The sequence below is a fragment of the Acinonyx jubatus genome, chromosome B2 (genome assembly GCF_027475565.1).
Source record: "Acinonyx jubatus isolate Ajub_Pintada_27869175 chromosome B2, VMU_Ajub_asm_v1.0, whole genome shotgun sequence".
NCBI classification, from domain to species: domain Eukaryota; kingdom Metazoa; phylum Chordata; class Mammalia; order Carnivora; family Felidae; genus Acinonyx; species Acinonyx jubatus.
Genome location: NC_069385.1, coordinates 16422755 through 16428754, shown reverse-complemented (window position 1 = coordinate 16428754; position 6000 = coordinate 16422755). Strand labels below are relative to the sequence as shown.

The following is a 6000-nucleotide window of genomic DNA, read 5'->3' as shown; positions in this document are numbered from 1 at the left end:
CAAGGATCCCGGAAAATGAAGAAAAATGATGCGTCTGCGAAAACGGTAGCTGGGATTAAAAAAAAAAAAAAAATCCCCCCCCCCCCGGGGGGCTGTAATTTGACTGCGCTCTCTGGCAAGGCTCCAGTGACAAGTCCAAGGGCTTCGTCGCGCTCGTTGGCTCTCCGCCCCCCCGCCCCCCACCCCGCCTCCCCACCTTGCTAGCCCCAGGCCGCGGGGAGGAGGGACGGAAGGTCCGCGGCTGGCGGCGGAGCCCGCATCCCGGCACTGGGAGGGGCGGGCCCGGGCGCGGCCGAGCCGGGGAGCGCGGCCGAGCGGCGGGGCCGAGCCGAGGAAGAGGAAGTGCGAGCCCGAGCGGCGGCGCAGGGAGCTCGGCCGGAGCCGGAGCCGCAGCCGCGCAGCCGCGCCGTCCCCGCCGTCCCCGCCGACCTGCGAGCGCGGCCCCCCGGCGCGGGAGCCGCCCCCCTCCCGGTAAGCGCCGGCCTCGCCCCGCCACCCGGGGTCCCCTTGCAGGGATGGGGCGGCTCGTGGGGAGCCCCCGGAGGGGGGGGCGGGAAGGGGACGCGGGGACCCTCGGCCCGCGGGCACCCCAAGCCGCAGGTGGAGGCGGCCGGAGCGCGGCGCCCGGGGCCCCTCTGCCCCGGCACGCTCCCTCCGGGGTAGGGGGGCGGACGGTGTCCCGGCGCGCGCCCCCGCCGCCGGGGACCCGGGGCCCGCCGCTGCCCGCCGCCGCCTGGAGGGGGCGACCCGCCGCCGCCCGGGCTCTGGGCTCCCGGTCCCCGAGTCTCGACCGCCGGCCCCGCACTCGCACCCTTCCGCCCGCTCGAGAACGGGTTTCTGCGTGCACCCGGGCGTGTGACCAAACCCAGCCCCACAGCTCAAACGGGACCGTCCGAAAACGGGACACGACGGCCAGACGGCCGAAGCCGACTCCCCAACAGCCATCCCGGCGCCCGCCCCCCCCCCCGCGCGCCCCCAGGACCCGCGAACCGCGGTGGGAGTCGGAGGCCAGGGTGCTGAGCTTGGCTTAGGGGATCCCTGCCTTGGTAGGAACTAGGCTTGGTGTCCCGGAGCCCAAATATGCTCCCTTGGGGCGGCGGGGGGTGGGGGGGATGGGTGGGGGGGGAAGTTGAGGCGCCTCCTCCGTCACGGGGGTAAATGGTAACACCTGGTCCGCTGGGACTCCGCCGACTTTCCTGGCCTCGCGGGGGCTGCGGGTGATGCCCGAAGCCCAGCCCCTCTTTGTGTCCTCTGTTGAGAATCTGGTTCCCAAACCAGAAGCCGAAGGAGGTTCTAAGGGGGAGAAGTTCAGCTGTTAAAGTTTCTTTCCGTTCATCGGAAACAGTGCGGTGGGTGACTTTTTTAAGGGCGCCGGCGGAGCCCTGTTTCGTTAAGTGCTGGTCCTTAACGCTCCCTTTGTAGCACCCTCGGGGGGGGGGGGCATGGCTAGTGCACATGTTTTTGAAATCGCTGAGTGGGAGTCCCGTGGAAGGCTGTTTCCAGCCTGCATCGCGGAAGACAGTGTCGATCTGAGAGGGAGAGTTGGTGTGGGGGGCGGTGGGGGGTGGGTGGAGGGTCCAACGGATCGGATACAGAACCACCTTGTGTTTCGGATTTAAACCGGGAGGAGTCCAGAACGTTGACTCGAGGTCAAATTGGTCGTCTCACAGAATTCCAGGCCTAGATAGGTCGTGCAGTGCTATGAAAATAGTTATCAAGCATTAAAGTCGCCTTCTTCTGGCTTGTCAGTTTCTGTAGTTGGCTTACTTTTATTAAAGAATTTATAGGCTTCGGACTTTGATTAGACGCTGTTAAGACATTTCCGAGCCCATCGCGTGGGGAATAAGAAAACACTGTTCTGACTTGAGATCTGAGCACAGCCGTGTGCCCTTAGCTTCCCTCATTATAAAGCGATGTACATGAACCAGATAGTCCCTAAAGCTTCACATTCATCGCTGCACCCAGTGATATTTATTTGCGTTACAATATTCAAGACTTAGATACAAAAGTGGTGGCTTGACATCTGATCCTTTACTGTCTGGATTCCTAATTCTTCACTTTCCTTTCTATCCGATCTGAGGCCCCTGTCTACGCCACCAAACCACCTGAAGAAATGTTGTGGCCAGAGTTTGTCCCATCTTGCTGACCTCATCCTTAGTGGGTCGGCCACAGCCATCACTGCTTGACCTTGCCTTTCTCTCCCGCATCCGTTCTCCGAAGCTCCCTGTGGAGGCACAAAGTGAGAAACGGTTATCTAGCAGCCCCGTGCCTGCCCTACACATGCTTGCCTTGATCAGTTTTCCCTGCTCATCTCCAGCTTCCTCTTGGGCACCAGTTCCTTCGGTGACTTTGGTAGGGATGAAGCCACCAAGTACAAGCTTAACTATTTCCATGGGAGACCCGATCTGTACTTCGGAGAAGTTAAACAGACACTTTGCAAGAAACAATAGAAAGCAGCAACATAGTTTTTCAAACCCAAGAATAAACCAGCACTCTTTTGTTCTCCTGCGAGGATATGATTTTCAAGGGATTTCATTAAGATGTAATGGTTCGTAGTCGGACACGTACATGTGGGGAATGCTTGAGGACGACTGCATCTTTTGAGCTCTTAGTAAACAAAAGCAATTCCTGGGTCTATGCTCGGATGCTTCATGGCTGCAATCTGCTTCTTGTGGGCTGCTCCCCCCTCCCGCTCTCATGGTGGGTGGTTGGTCTTTCAAATAATTGTCATCTTTTAATCCTTCTGCAGGGATGGTTAGACGCCTGGAATATTAAAGTTAGGATGGATCCTGGACGATCTAGTTCAGACGCTACATCTTAAGGGTTTGGGAAGGTGCTAGTGGTGAAGAACAAGTTCTCTGGAATTAACTGACCTGTGAATGAAGTTCGCCTCTCTGCAGCTCATTAGCACTGAGACCTTGACCCCTCTTAGGAAATTGTTTAGACCTAGATTATTTTGGAATCAGGAGAACGTAACAATTATGGTTGGTCACTCTCTCTGGATTATCTCACCTTTGCTCATTTCTTCCAGCGTAAATTTAGGAAATAATGGCCCTTTCCTGTGGAGTCACACTGAGCATTGCTGATTATTAATGAGATCATTCATTGTGAGTGTTTGGCACATTGTGTGCTTTAAAGATGATTATTTAGGGGGCGTCTGGGTGGCATGGTTGGCTGGCCAACTTCGGCTCAGGTCATGATCTCACAGTTTGTGGGTTGAGACCCGTGTCCAGCTCTGTGCTGACAGCTCGGGACTTAGAGCCTCCTTCAGATTCTGTGTCTCCCTCTCTCTCTCACGCTCTCTCTCTCTCTCTCAAAAATAAAATAAACATTAAAAAAAACTAAAGATGATTGTTGTTGATAAACCAAGTCCCAGGAGTGAGTGATTTTGCTGGAGGTTACATTACTCTGGACTGGCACAAGTGTGATTTAGCCCAGGTTCACGCGTCTTTCTCCCAAATTTCGCTACCTAGAAGTGATGGTGGTATAAAGACATATTTTTTCTTAATTTTTTAAATGTTTTTATTTATTTTTGAGACAGAGAGAGACAGAGCATGAGCAGGGGAGGGGCAGAGAGAGAGGGAGACACAGAATCCGGAGCAGGCTCCAGGCTCTGAGCTGTCAGCACAGAGCCCGACGCGGGGCTCGAACTCACGGACTGTGAGATCATGACCCGAGCTGAAGTCAGACGCTCAACCGACTGAGCCACCCAGGCGCCCCAAGGCATATTTTTTTTTAACAAGTGTAATGGTTCATTCTTTCAGGAAAAAAAAAAAATCACTTCTCTTTTGTCTTAGGAAAAACATGATGTCTAAAGCAAAATGGTCATGTATTTAGCAGGGATGGAAATGGAAACATTTTCTAGATAAAGACTGTAAGCAACTTAGTACTTGTATGTGTTAGGCATCACTGATGCTTTGTCACAGCCTACATCAGTCTTGCTTCATAAAATGAAAAGTTGACCCCAGACCATTTGGGCAGCCAGAGCCGTGGGCTCTGTGCCAAGTAGAACCTATGCCTGTAGAACCAGCTTTCAGGTAATTAAGAGATAACTACACGTCCAGCTTTTTATTGCTCATGCTGGTGAAAAGCGACAGATGTTTTAGCAAAGATAATAGAAACATAGGCTAATCCTCCTAGTAAGGGAGCCCAGGTTTGTTATAGGATAACTGGGCCACAGGTTATCCAGACGCTACAGAACAGCTTCAGATACGCCTGGGTGATTCCCATCCCAGTGATCAGGAGTTGACTGTGTATCTAGAATAGTCTTCGTGTTTGAGTCATGCTTTGCTATCTTTTCAATCTGTATACACAAGGTTACTAACAAAAACATGTTTTTCTGAGGAGATATAGGCCAAGTAAAAATTTCCAAACCTAAACATCGTTTGGTAAATATTGAATTACTTAGTGATGGAAGCTAAAGTATGATGTAATCATGGATCCCCAAATCCAGAACCTTCTTCTTCCTTCCCCCCGCCGTCCCATACGATCCTGTAGAAAAAAGGAACATGAAGGATGCTAGGCTAAATTTTGAAAAAAGATTCCAGCTACCCCGGCTTGATGTTCTAACCCGATGGGAGGGGAGTCGGGGTTTTCATAGGTCTTCGATTAAGAAAGTTGTTTTCGTAAGCTTTAATAACCAGGATGCTATGAAGCCCACAGAAGCTCCTTACCACCAGTATTAGGAAGGTAAAACCATTAACAGCAGTTGGCCAAAAGCTAGGAGGCACTTAAGTGTAAGGAGGACATCTTTTTAACGTATCACAGTTGAAATTGGTGTGAGTCCAATAATCGCTAAAAATTTAGAATTCACATAAGAGGAATGACTACCTCAATAAATTATCGTCCCATTAAATTGGCTTTAAGTCTTGAGGTGGTAAATGGATCTAGTTCTCTACGTGGGTAGTCACATTAGGCACTAACTAACGTGACTTGTGTCGGAATACAGATGGAGGCGAGTGATAAGAAGTTGTTCCAGGGGCGCCTAAGTGGCTCAGTCGGTTAAGCGTCCGACTTCAGCTCAGGTCACGATCTCACAGTTCGTGGGTTCGAGCCCCACATCTGGCTCTGTGCTGATGGCTCAGAGCCTGGAGCCTGCTTCCGATTTGTGTCTCTCTCTCTCTCTCTCTGCCCCTCCCCTGCTTGCACTCTGTCTCTTTCTCTCTCTCTCAAAAATAAACATTAAAAAAAAATTTTTTTTATAGAGAAGCTGTTCTAGATCAGGAGGTGGTACACATTTTCCTGTAAAGAGCCAGGTGGAAAGTATTTTCTGGTCCCTGTATGCCTATGCCATATATTCTTTGATGGAGAGGGTTGGGGGATGTTGTTTGGTTACCGTCCTTTGAAAATGTAAAAGCCGGTCTTTCCTTTTGTGGCATATGGGTAGGACAGGCTGCGTGCTGGCTTTGACCTGTCCCAGTAGTTGGCCACCTCGGTCCTAAATGAAATAGACTGTGTTTGTGCTGTCCTTCAGTGTTGTTGCAGAGACCCAGAATAACGAATTTAATAGGCTCTATCAAAGCTGACTCAATATAAACGGACTTATAATCAAGTCTGCTTTGTTGTGCCTTTTTCTAATTGTGCTCTATTTTCTTTTTACACTAGCCTTACACGTCTGTTTGACGTAGCCTTCAGTTCCCGTAGGAATGACAGTACCAAAGTCCAGTATTCTTCCTTGAGTTAGATGCTGAATGGGAAAGATGCTTGGCTGGGATGGAATAAAGCCCACGTTGAAATGGGTTATTGATGAAGATGATTAATGATATGAAAGGAAGTTCAGACCCCCGAGCATGGCACCCAAGGCCCTCGTACCTACTTTTCTTCTAGCCCCTCCCACGTGTACTCGACGTCCCTATCAGTCACCTCGCAGAGCCCTGAGCGGGCTGTGCTGTCTCTCATTGATGGTGGAATCCTTCCATACAAAGCTCAAATATCCATTACTTCCACAGGGCCTCTCCTCACCTTACCAGGCAGAGACTTGGACACCTGCACTTATTTCCA

At 51.5% G+C, this 6000-nt stretch overlaps 1 protein-coding gene across 2 annotated transcripts in view; it reads left to right on the top strand.

Annotated features, from left to right (window-relative positions):
* Positions 1–216: 216 nt before the first annotated feature.
* The window catches only part of PLEKHG1 (pleckstrin homology and RhoGEF domain containing G1), a 227080-nt gene continuing 221296 nt past the window's right edge, over positions 217–6000 (top strand). Inside the window, exon 1 of one of the 2 annotated variants that reach the window (XM_053222103.1) lies at positions 217–471. The gene's annotated coding sequence lies outside the window, so the exon portion shown is untranslated. The remainder of the gene's footprint in view (positions 472–6000) is intronic. The other variant, XM_053222101.1, reaches the window with a different exon arrangement.